Source organism: Schistocerca serialis, chromosome 7 (genome assembly GCF_023864345.2).
Source record: "Schistocerca serialis cubense isolate TAMUIC-IGC-003099 chromosome 7, iqSchSeri2.2, whole genome shotgun sequence".
NCBI classification, from domain to species: Eukaryota; Metazoa; Arthropoda; class Insecta; order Orthoptera; family Acrididae; genus Schistocerca; species Schistocerca serialis.
In genome coordinates this window covers 243468024-243481566 of record NC_064644.1, presented here as the reverse complement: position 1 = coordinate 243481566, position 13543 = coordinate 243468024, and the positions used below count along the sequence as shown (strand labels likewise).

The 13543-nt window shown below is 41.0% G+C and overlaps 1 non-coding gene across 1 annotated transcript; it reads left to right on the top strand.

Moving 5' to 3' along the window:
* Positions 1-1739: 1739 nt before the first annotated feature.
* Positions 1740-1814, top strand: Trnas-cga (transfer RNA serine (anticodon CGA)). The gene has a single exon. It is a non-coding gene; the product is annotated as a tRNA-Ser (tRNA).
* The last annotated feature ends 11729 nt before the right edge of the window (positions 1815-13543 follow it).

Here is a 13543-nt window from a genome sequence, read left to right as displayed (position 1 = left end):
TTCTTCACAGTTACGTACTCGCTACTGATACTCCGCACATGTGTGCTCACAGACGCAGCACTAATTGAAAAGCTCGTAAAGGTGGGTGCAGACATTGTAAAGTTTAGAAATCATTTTCGCATTACTCAACGTTTTCTCAAATTTTTGGAGATTTGCTTTTCGAATGATGTATTCCTGTAACTTTCTGACTGAAGGCGATATACTAATGAACACGGACAGAAACTAACCCATGCATGTTATAAAATCGATGGACATGTAAACGTATGTATGTATTTACGTATGTATGTATGAATGTTTCACATCTCCTCCTAAACCAGTGGACCGATTGAAGCTAAAGATGGTACACATATCACTTACTGTCTGCAAAGAATCGCTGTGGCTTTAAGAACAAAGGGGTGCGGCTGGGGGGAAAAGCAAGTGCAGTTCACGACACGTGAATTCAAAGACTTCGCTCATCCAATATTTGAGAACGAGAGCACTTAGTAACTTGCAACAGACGTTACAAATAATTTCAGACTTTTACGGAACATTTTCTCACTGATAATGCACACAAAATAATGAAAGGAAAAATGTTTATTGCTTATTATATGTTCGCTGTTCATGCAGTAAAACTGCAGCATCAGGCGTGATGTTTAAATTTATTTCTTCCTTACTAATAACTGTATTCGCAACACTTTTGCAGACATCATTTACGTATACAACCGAAAGTAGCCTCAAACTTACATCACTGCATGACTCATACTTCAGGAGACATGAAATAAACACAGAGACGTGTGAAAAACTGCCACATCATGCATGACGTTTCAGTTTATTACCTATTACCACTAACTCTAGTCGCAATACGTTTCGCAGACATTATAATATACCATTGAATTCTTTCTTTCGCTACTTACTTTATCCCGCATTGTGCGCAGGGTAGGCAGGGTTAAGTACGGATGTGGCATGGTTAATTTGAAGGGGTGGGCAGATGCCCTTCCTGCCCCCACCCCATACCCCCAGGACGGAATTAGTGTACCCCAGCTATCTGCGTCGAGTGTAAATTGTGAAATAGTGTGAATGTGTTGCAAATGTCTCAGGCGGGACGTGGGGACCAGCCCGGTATTCACCTAGTAGGATGTGGAAAACCGCTTAAAAACCACATCCAAGCTGGCCAGCACACCGGCCGTCGTCGTTAATCCGCCTGGCGGATTCGATCCGGGACCGGCGCGCCTACCCGAGTCCAGGAAGCAACGCGTTTGCGCTCTCGGCTACCCTGGCGGGTATTATAATATATCACTGAATATACCTGCAAAATTATTACGTTGTTCGACACATTAACCGGGAAATATGACGTCATAAAACCTGAGCTGCGTGAGAGAGAAACTGCAGGGCGAAAGTGCGTATAGATAAAGGTGAAATAGTGTATGTGTACAAATATGTATGGAATATGTTAAATATACACACATCAAAAAAAAAGTTTTGCATCACCCCGGTTCCTAGAACTCCTGAAGATAGACGTTGAGTGTGGATATTGTATCACAGACACAATCCATTTCACTGTTCAGAGATGTCTCTAAACCTACCCAAAGATGAAAACAAACATGCATGAGCAGCGCCTATTAGACGTGGGGGGGGGGGGGGATATCCTTTCTTTCAGGAGTGCTAGTTCTGCAAGGTTCGCAGGAGAGCTTCTGTAAAGTTTGGAAGGTAGGAGACGAGGTACTGGCAGAAGTAAAGCTGTGAGTACCGGGCGTGAGTCGTGCTTCGGTAGCTCAGTTGGTAGAGCGCTTGCCCGCGAAAGGCAAAGGTCCCGAGTTCGAGTCTCGGTCGGGCACACAGTTTTAATCTGCCAGGAAGTTTCATATCAGCGCACACTCCGCTGCAGAGTAAAAATCTCATTCTGGATGCAATGTGCTGTTTCATGAGCAATAAAAAGGCCGGAAATGACGTTTATGTTAATCTCTATTCCAGTTTTCTATACAGGTTCCGGAACTCTCGTAACCGAGTTGATGCAACACATTTTTCGGTGTCAATATATTAAATAGTCTGACAACTGGTATATTCACTGCTTTACGTAATCGGACTGATGATGTTGCTATTTTAATTTCAGTTGCTTGAATGTTACTTATTGTTACGATGTTATTTTAAATTCTTCTGAGATACAGCTTCAAAGCCACGGGTAAAAAGCTCCTCTTAAGCCCTTGGATCGATTTCAATCAAAGTTGGCCCACGTGCTACTTATTTCTGGGAAAGAAGTATAATGGGGGTAAGAACCACCAGCCTGCTAGTAGGGTGGGGGTGTTGGCTTGATGAGAGAAGGTGGAGAGGAGGAGGTCGACAGAGAGGGGGAGGAGGAGATGGATGCATGGACGGAGGAGGGGACAGAGAGAGGAGGAAAAGGAAATGGACGGAGAAATGAAACAATGCATGACGATGATGATGAAATTATGATAACCAGGGCACAACACCTAGTCCCCGAGTACAGAAAGTCTCTGACGGCAGGGAATGGAACCCGGGTCCACTGCACGGCAGTAAGAGGTGCTGATCACTCAGCTAAGGAGGCGGACATCGACAAAAAAAGGGAAGAGGATGAAGTGGGTGGAGAGAGGTGTAGAAGGAGATGGAGACAGGAGAAGGAGGAGGTGGACAGAGAGAGGGCATGTGGACACTGAGAGGGGGGCAGGGGGGGCTGGAGAGAGGAGAGGAGACTGACTTAGAGGGGGTGAGAAGTACAAAGAGGGGAGAAGAGGAGATAGAGTCGGAAGGGAGGTGATGGACGCAGAGAAGGAAGGAACTGATGGACAGGGTGGTGGGCAGCAGGAGATGGACAGAGATGGGGTAGGAGGAGGAGGGCAGAGGGTGGACAGAGGAGATAGGTAAAGGATTGCAATACACACCGGCTAGTCAGCTAGTTATATTTAGACAATTTATACGTTTTATTGTTTATTACTACCTGTTATAGACTTGGCCAGAGAGCCGCTTCCGGTTTTCCAGAAGGCACTCCGACACCGCATCGGATCCATTGGTTTTACGATGAAGGGTAGTGTGCCAGCCAGCCAGCATGTAATTTTTAGGCAGTCTCCCACTAACGGCTAGGTGAAGGCTGGGCTGATACCAATGTCCCTCTTCAGTTAAACTATTAGCAAACATTTCGAACAATGTTCTCGCACTTTCACATGGGCTAACACTAGATGCAGTCATATGGTGTACAAAATCTATCCTGAGGGATAAGGGGGGGGGGGAAGGGTTGCGACAGGGAGGATAAATATTTTGTGAATCAATTACATGATTTGTTTCATTAACTACATATTATGTAAACTAAAGCAAAATTTCTTGCCTAATTATCACTCCGTTATATGTGTGCAAACAACGTGATGTCGAAATTGAAATGTTACCATGTTCTAACAATTTTCATGTTGAAAAATTTAAAAAATCCACTGAAGATAGTACAGTAGGTGCCGTTAATATGTTTGGGAGCCGCGCGGTGTAGGCGCGCGGGTTAGGGCACCTGGCAAGTTCACGCGGTTCCCCCGTCGGTGGTCCGAGTCCTCCCTCGGGCGTGGTGTGTGTGTGTGTGTGTGTGTGTGTGTGTGTGTGTGTGTGTGTGTGTGTGTTGTCCTTAGCGTAAGTCAATTTAAGTTTGAGTAAGTAGTGTGTGAGCCTAGAGAGCGATGACCTCAGCAGTTTGATCCCATAGGAACTTACCACCACCACCACAACGTTTGGGAAAAGTAGAAGCATGTGTATTGCATAAGGCGGAATATCTCACCAGTTTTTGTCAGCCTGCACGGAAAGAAAGAACAACATAAAAAAAGGTTCAAATGGCTCTGAGCACTATGGGACTTAACTTCTGAGGCCATCAGTCCCCTAGAACTTAGAACTACTCAAACCTAACCAACCTAAAGACATCACACACATCCATGCTCGAGGCAAGATTCGAACCTGCGACCGTAGCGGTCGCGCGGTTCCAGACTGAAGTGCCTAGAACCGCTCGGCCACACTGACCAGCGCATCCAAAAACATGATTAGAAGAAAGATTGTGATATGTTATTAAAATAATGGGCATCTATGGCATGCTAAAAGCGAGGGTGAGGACAAGTTGCACCTATCATAGGAGGAGGGGGGTCAAACCACATACTGTGATATCTCCCCTCTCAGCAGAACCAAACACTGGTGCTACACTCGCCTGCAGGGATAGCAGATGCAATGAAAAGTTATTTGTATAAATACGAAGGCGTTCGCAGTCATTGATAAACAGTCTACATACTTCCAACGTACTTCACTCCTGTGATATCACAATCTGCATCATCCCTGCGCACTAACCAAGAATATTCTTAACCAAAAACGATGGTGAGAACGATCTGTGATGTCTGTTTGCGAACTATCTGTTTTCGAACTTCGTGCAGGCCGTTCTTGAGATCTCTGGTAGCTCTAACTGCTTCCCACGTGCATATACTCCATCATCATGGAATTTATTGTTGACCATACTGACTCACCCAGTGAGCAGTAGACGGGAATATGACTGGTACTTGCATAACACGTATTTAAGCATAGTGCAGAAAAATGTGCACTATTTACGAGGTTTCGTTTTCAACAGCCGTCCAGGAGAGCCGAAAAAATGAGTGACGAACATCAAGTCTTCAAAGCTGAGACGCTTCCCTGTGGCACACGCCTTCTATTCTGTACAGCAGTTCCTCGCAGTACCTGGAATGTTTTACCTATTTATTCGTATACGTTTTTGTGTTTTATTAATTATTTTCTGATAAATTTTTTAATCGCATTCTGTGAGCTATGTATTAATTCTTTACATGACTGAGCACCCTTGGCTTTTCGCGTGACACCATGGGAGCCATGCAATTTTTTTTCATGTTCTCAGCGTCGCCTTTGCAGTACCAGATAATAAAGAATTCTGGTCGTGAAGATCACACAGTTGGGCTGAACCATTTAGGCGGAGAAGATCTGGTAACTAGTTTGGCCTAACAGTTGAGATTTTATATCATACATAAAGAGACTCAATTATGAAATGCTTTCTTTGCACAGGGAGGGGGGAGGGGTAGGACGAACGTTACCAATCGTCTGCCAGATGCGGAAATGGAAGTACATGGAATGTACACCTCTCCTCAGTTTTTTCGTTTAATTCACAGTTCTGTAATTATCACAGGCAAAACACAAGGAGAAAAATTTAATCTGCAACTTGTACTGACACAAGAACTTTCCAAACAAAACTTGCCGTCCGCCCCCTTTTCAACGTACCACAAATGATTATGTTTATAACAATAATATTATTAATAAAATGTTTTAATGAATAATTTGTTGAAATGCCCCAGAGAAAAAAGTTATGGACTCTAGAAGAAGTAGCCTTCCAACCCAGTAAAACACTTATAGCTAAACTCCCTCTCGCAAAACTTAAAAGTAAAGCACCGTAACACCATGATGAAACCGAAATTCCTATTTGCAACCCAAACTCTCTCACACACAATGAAAAAAAAGAAAAACTGGTTTTTATCGAAACATCCTCGGAATGAACCCAAATAAACTAACTATAAACTTTAGAAAAAAAGTGGTTGAAGGAAATAGAGAGGAGCTTAATATAACTCATAAAACTCCAAACTGCAAAGAAAATAAAGGAATACAAGGGAAAGCGATTCTGAGTCAGAATCAAAACCAAACAAACAACTCAAATCATCGAGAGAAAAGGAAACCAAGATCAGAAAGAAAAACGATGAAACATCCAGGAACTGAACATAACTGAAAGTGACATTAGAAACCGAGTACTTCTCAGAAGGATACTAAAAGAAAAGAGGTTTCAGGACAGATCACCCCTTAAAAAGACCGGTGCCCTTTGGACAAAGGAGAGAAAGGAGAACCAACCATAGCCATAGAATGCGGGATGACTGGGCAAACATATAGTCCCTCTCCAGGCTGAAAAGTTGAATATCGTGGTCTTTAGGTGGCCCATTCGAAAGAAGAAGAAGAAAACAATACTTGGCCGACAGAAAGGCATAGAAAATTAAAAAGTGATTGATGCAACTTACCACAAAGCGGGGTGAAACGAAGAAAGAAGAGTTGTCTATTTAGTAGAATTTGCTTAGTATAATGCTTTAGTCAACGATCAAGGGATTGATGCTCAGAGAAATACTGAATTTGAAAGGCACTCATTCGACAATGTCCCGTGCAATGAATTTAAGAACTACAATAGTAAAAACCTTTTATAACACATATACACAATAAAACGTCAAAGCGTGTACTCATTATTTTCAATATTTCAGCATGCACTACAGTTATGAACATAGATTTGCAGACTATCCTATGGTGTAAGTGCTATCTTTTTTCAGTTTTTTTCCATCTACGTTTGGGAAGCCAGTCTTTCAGATTTTTATTTTCCTATTTGTGAAAGGTCTTTCCCTACCTGTCTCTCCCTCCCCAGCTTCCTGTGATTTACCAGTTCTAACTGTTAACTCACGAACGGTGTCGGATCTGTTGTTGACAGCAAGTGCAGTAATCTGTACGCCCTCCTTTACCTGGCTGTAATGAAATCGTCCAGGCCGCAAGCCCATCTACGTGGCCATAGTCTCACTGAATCAGGTGTGTTAAACGCATCTTGTAGTTCCTAGAATTCCTGGTCATTTTCGAGAAACTTTACTCATAAATTACCTGAAAAATTTTGAAACTTGATAGATATATAAAAATACAAAGGAATCTGCAGTTTTCTGTTGGTTGAGAGGGGAGCATTTTGATGATTTGCTTTTGCAGCCAAGGGAATTCAGTTTTGTGCTTTTACAGCGAGTTACTTCACTGTAGTATAGCTCAAAAGTACTTTTTAGCTGAAGTCTTAGGTTGGTAGGCGTGTTTATCCATACGCTGAATCCAAAAAACCGGTTGTTCAGGCAGCAGATTATTTTTCCTCCCCTTGGTTACACGCATTGATTGCTGAGTGCAGGTAAGCATGGACTTTAGCCGTAAACAGTATTCCCAAAGATTCATAGAATGGGAAAACTGCAACAAACCTAATAAATCCAGCAAATATAATTCCAATTGCTTTTAATTACAATAATGCCTAGAACTAAACAGTATTCCGTAAGTTTCAGACAAGCACTGAGTCAAGGTCGAACTCTGACCTTCGTTGCGAAGGTGCTGGCATCTCACAACAGGTTTCAAGAAAAAAGTGGAACGATGGAGAATAATGCACGAAGTGGTCCACCCGCAAAAACTGACCAAACAGAAGATAGGATTATGCAAAGGCTATCGATAGCTAATCCGATAAAATCAGCCGTGGGAATGCGTGATGATCAATGTTTCGACAGTGAAACGTCGCTTAGCAGCTATAGATCTGAACGGCAGGCGACCTTCTTGAAAAGCTATGAGAAGTGCGAAAAATAAGAAAGCTAGACTACGGTGTGCTAAGAGGTAAGCCTCATAGACCAGTGAAGACTGGTGAGAAATTCTATGGAATGATGAAAGCAAGTACTCGGGCGGTGTACAGTACGTTTGACGGCAGAGAAACAAGAGGAATGACAGAAAGTACAGAGGAGGAAGTATCATGCTCTGGGTCTGTTTCTCATGAAGTGGTAAAGGTCCTTTCAACGAAATTCATGGGGTAATGGACAGTCAGAAGCGTGGTGAAATATTAACAGACCATATTACACCTCACGGAGGACGAAATATGCCTTGTAATTGCCAGATTCAACATGACAACGATCCGAAGCACACTTCTGGCCATGTCAAGGCAGTTATGAATCAGAACAGAGCAAAAGTATTCTAATGGCCAAACCAAAGTCCAGATGTAAACTCCACAGCATATCTTTGGGGCGAGTTGAATAAAAGTGTTCGCCGACAGAACTCCAACAGCAAGGAAGCTTTCTACAAATAACTGTGTGAGCAATGGAAGAAGACTTCTCAGGTGCCATTGGCCGAACTCGTGGATTCCATGCAATTTTGATTGCCGCTGTAATACATGCTAAGGGCTATGCTGCCAAATATTAAGCAAAGAAAATCATGAGTCTCGACTTCGGTTTTTTTTTCGTTTTTTTTTTCGTTTTTTAACAAAATGCTTTTGAGCCTATGCAGTTTCTTCATTTGAAATTTATTATTGATGCAAAGGTTAAAACTGTATAGGGGTAGGTCGGGTAGTATCGGACGGCGAGTTATATCGGACAAGTAGCGCTTCTGATTTTTTCCACGTGTAGCAGCACCAGCCAAGGTCGCCGCAGTCTTGGCTGTGAAGACAGAGGGGAGGTTACGCCAGTTCGTACCGCACTGATTTTGTTTATGGAAGAGACAGTGCATTTTCTGTTTTTTGAGTCTTTTTTGTGTACAAAGGTAACATTGGAGTGCTATACCTGGCTTGAAAGTAAGTGTAATTCTATTATAAGGTCATTGGTAGCAATAAGGGGCATAGTAGTATCTGTTTCAGGCAGTAAATCTATTTAGACTTATAGTAAGCACGTGAACAGTCGAATTGTATTTTCATGTCGGTCGGGTTGTATCGGACATAAACATTGAGGGTTGTATCGGGCAACAATCATAGCGAACTTAAGTTCTGAAGGATTTGTTTCATTTTACAGGCATAATGGGGAAAGTGAGGCATACTTGGAGAGAAGAATATATGAAGACGGCTGTAGAAAAAGTTTGTTTAAAAGAATTAACAATTCTAGAAGCTAGTAAGCCTTTTTTAGTCCCAAAAAGTAAACTTGGCGGCCGGCTTAAGAACTTTTCGGAGGGGACGGAGATAGAACTGAAACAAAAACTGGTAAATTCAAAAGATTTTGCTACAACTTTCAGTGATGAGCAGATGCAAGTCCTACACTATGCTCACATTAAAACTCTAGAGAGTCAGCTAATGCTACTAAGCAAGGAAGAGTTTTTGAAGCTTGCTTATCAATTGACTGAGAAAATGAAAATAAAACATAGGTTCAATAAAGAAAAATTGGAGGCAAGAAAAGATTTCTACTATGACTTTATGAAAAGACATCCAGATCTGCAGCTGAGAACAGCGGAATCAACCAGTTTACAGAGAGCAGCAGGTTTTAGCAAAAAATAAGTTGACCAATTTGTCGACAAACTTTTCGAGTTGATGGACAAGTATAAGTTCAGAACCCTCCAAGATTTTTAACGCAGACGAAACTGGCGTAAGGTCTGTTCATACCAACAGACTGAAAGGAATGTCAGTTAAAGGAAAAAGCAAGTTGGAAAATTGACCTCAGGTGAGAGAGGCATGAATGTCACGATTCTTCTCTCAGTTAATGCTCCAGGGAAGGTGTTTATCCTTCCTTTTTTTTGTCTTCGCCCATGTCTGAATGGACAATGATCTGAAGAATGATGCCCCAGTAGGAAGTGTTTCTGATGCCCAACCAAGTGGATGGATCACTAAGGATGGTTTCCTCGAGCGGCTTGTTTCGTTTGCAGACAAACCGAGAAACCACCTGCATTACAAATCGTGGATGGCCACTCAAGCCACAAAGACTTTGATGTCATAACGTTTGCAAAGAAACATCACATTCACATGTTAAGCCTACCTCTACACACTTCCTACAAACTACAGCCACTGGACAGGACTCTTATGAAACCTTTCAAAAATGCTTATCATGAGGCATGTTTATACTCGAAGTGACAATATCCTAACATTAAGATAACCTTGAAGGACATAGCAGGTTTAGTGAGCTCAGATTTCGCAAGGATTTCCAGGATGGAGTTGGCGAAGTCTGGCTTTGAATGCACAGGCATTTCTCCCCTGAAGCGAAATATTTTCAGTGACTAAACAAGAACAGTGAGTCAACTGGTACCTCGTCCACCAGTTCTGAACGTGGCTCCTCCTCTGCCATGTCTTTACCATGCCCGTCATGTCTTTACCAGGCTCCTCATCTGCTGCCATGTCTTTACCAGGCCCCTCATCTTCCATGGGCCTATCTTCCTCGCTCCTATTCTGCATTACGAGAGTCCTCTAATCGTGCTGCAGCAATTGAGTCCCCTAAGACATCTAAGTCTCAAAAATTTTTAGAGATAATTTCCCCGCTCCCCTGTCATTCTAATAGATCTGTATCAAGGCAGAATCGTGGAGAGAAGAGCGAAATTTCATTAAAAAAAAACAACTGGAAGTAAAGAAAGAAGAAAAGGAAGGGAGAAAAAACTACAGAAGCTAAGTGGAAACTTAGGGAAGAAAAACGTAAATTGAAAGAAGAAAAGAAAAAAGAACAAACCTCAAAAAAGCATGTAGGTCTAGCTAGCACCAAATTTTTGACCAATAGAAAAATTGGATCATGTAAAATGCAGAATAGATCTACAACATATATGGAAAAATCCAGCGCTAATGCTAAGAAAAACTAAACTTTGACGATGGAAACATTAGAAGTGATGGCGTGACTCACTGCATTATTTGTGACGAAACTTTTGAAGAGGACTGGATCCATTGGTGACTGTGTAACGGAGTCTGCGCAGACCATGAAAGCAGAACTATCTACTATGACTGCGATGGCTGTTTCTTGAATAAAAAATAAAAATCGTGTTCAAGATGTAGTAAAATTAATTGTTAAGTGTGTAAAATAGCAGATTCATTATTTTTATCATTTAGTGACTATTTATGAACCTAAAATTATTAAAACCACTCAATTCAATAAACATTTACCATTTGCCATATATTAATACCAATAAACAAGAGTTTTGTGAGAAATATTTGCTTACTTTCTTTAATTTACATCCTCTCGATACAACCCTACAACCTTTCTCCTTAGTCAAAAATCAGATAAATTTTAGAAACCAATAGGTAGTAGCAATTCTCCTCCCTAAGAGTAGATGCTAGGATGGTTGTTTTACGACTTATGACAGTACATTATGATGGTTTTTTTCATATCAAGCCATAAATGTATTCAAAATTTGAAAAAAGCTTAACCAACCGATACTACCCGACCTTCTTATAAAATCTGATAATTTAGTTGTTTCATTTAAATTTTCTCTAAATGAATTAGTTTCCCGAATTTATTATCTCTACAAAATACTTGAAATGGAAGAATATGTAGATGAAGATAGGATGGGAGATAAGACACTGCGAGTAGAATTTAACAAAACACTGAAAGTTCTAAGCGAAGGCCTTGGCAGTAGACAACATTCCGTCAGAGCTACTGACAATCTTTGGAGAGCCAACTACGAAAAAACTCTTCCATTTGGTACGCAAGAAGTATGAGACAGGCAAATACCCTAAGACGTTAAGAAGAATACAATAATTCCAACTCTAAATAAAGCAAGTGCCGACACATATTAATATTACCAGTCTATCAGTTTAATAAGTCGTGGATGCACGAATTATTTACATAAGAACGGAAAAACTGGTAGAAACCGACCAAGGGGAAGATCAGTTAGAAATTCGGAGAATGTAGGAAACCGCAACGCAACACTGACCCTACGACTTAGAAGATAGTTTAAGGAGACGCAGCTTACGTTTTTAGCATTTTTAAACTTAGAGAAAGCTTTTGAGAATGTTGAATGAATACTCTCTTTGAAATTCTGAAGGTAGTAGGGGTAAAAATACAGGAAATGAAAGGCTATTTTCAACTTGTACAGAAAACATATGGCAGTCATAAGAGTCGAGGGACATGAAAAGAAAGTAATGGTTGAGAAGGGAGTGAGATATGGTTGTAGTCTTTCCCTGAGTTTCTCCTTCTGTACACTGAGCAAGGGGTAAAGTAAACCAAAGAAAAATTTTGAGTATGAATAAGAAAACGTATGAAGAAGAAATAAAAATTTTAAGGTTGGCCGATGACATTGTAATTTTGGCAGAGGCAGCAAAGGACTTGGAAGAGCAGTTGTACAGAATGGACAGGGTCTCGAAAGAAGAATAGAAGATAAACATCAACAAATGCAAAACAATGTTAATGCAATGTAGTCGACTTAAATCATATGATGCTGAGGGAATTAGATGAGGAAACTAGACAATTAAAGCAGTTGATTAGTTCTGCTATTCGTTCAGGAAAATATCTGGTGATGGCCAAAGTAGAGGGGATAGAAAATGCAGACCAGCAAAGGCAAGAAAAGCGTTGTGAAGAGGAGAAATTTTTACTATCGTTTACAGATTTAAGTGTTAGGCAGTCCTACCTAAAACTATTTGTGTAGAGCGTAGGCATGTACGTAAGTGAAACATGGACGATAAACAGTTTAGACAAGAAGAGAATGGCAGCTTTTGAAATGTAGTGCTGCAGAAGAATGCTGAAGTTTATGTGAGTATGTCACGTGACCAATGGGAAGAATACAGAATAGGCAATAGGAATATAGAATAGGGGAGAAAAGGCATTTGGGACACAGCCTGACTGGAAGGACGGATCAGTTCATAGGACATCAAAGGATCACCAATTTCGTTCTGGAGGGAATTGTTGGGGGTAAAAATCTTAGGAGGAGACCAAGAGACGAATAAGCAGATTCAGAAGGATGAAGGTTGCAGTAGCTATTCGGAAAGGAAGAGGATTGCAATTGCACAGGACAGAGTAACATGGAGAGCTGCTCCAAACCAGTCTTCTTACTAAAGACCACAACAACAACAAAATACTTTTGAGAGTTACTGTGTATAATTTCTGGGGAGACTGAGAGGTCCAGTGGAAAGTCTCCGTACTACAAACGAATGTTAGAATACACGCTGAGTGCATTTACATATAAATAGTTTCATCATATCGGCTTACGGATGGAGTGATCCATTTGCATTAAATTTAGGTGCGGCCTTTTATTCTTCTTGTTCTTCTTCTTCCTCTTATTATTATTATTATTATTATTATTATTATTATCAGTAACATAGCTGAAACAAAAAATTTGAATATACTTCAGAAACAAAAAAGGAAAGCGGAAGGAGACCTTTATGTGATACTATACCATTGTTGCTACATTACATGTTTACAAGTAAAAATTGAAGAACGGAAAAAAATGAATTCCCATTCGACGCCAGTATAGCTGCGAAAACACAATTTCTAACGGGTAAATTCCGATCGCTTTTCCAATATTTATGAGATAGAAATTGATTGTGAAAAGGTATTAAATCGAATAGAGGCGAGAGGTCGCAGCACAGTGGGACATTAATGTGTCAAACTCGACCCCGTGGAAAGTGTGGGCGCGTGCATCGCACCGGGCGTTCGTTTCGGACGTTATCTTATCGGCTGACAGCGCAAGATTGATTTGCCTGTCGGATCATCTGTGACACAGCGTGACCTGGATCGGAAATTATGGGAAACCAGTTTGATGCGGCAACGAACTGTAAAAAATTGGCGTATAGGTTTTTTGCGACTGAAGTCATTAGCGGAGAAAAAGGCTATCACAACAATAGTCGGGTCACAATATATAAAAAAAAATTAGCTCGACGCGTATGTGGCACCTACAATTTGTTATTCCGTTGAATTTGCGTTTACTAATGTACTTGGTATTCCGTTGAATTTCCATTTACTAATGTGCTTCGACGAGAAGCGGTCCACCATATGTATAGGGAGACACAGGTGGAAATATATTGGTCTTTTTCCACAAAAGGAATGTTCAGGGAGACATTTATTTTACTTATTTATTTGCCATCATATGTAATGTTTGCCATCTGGTTGCT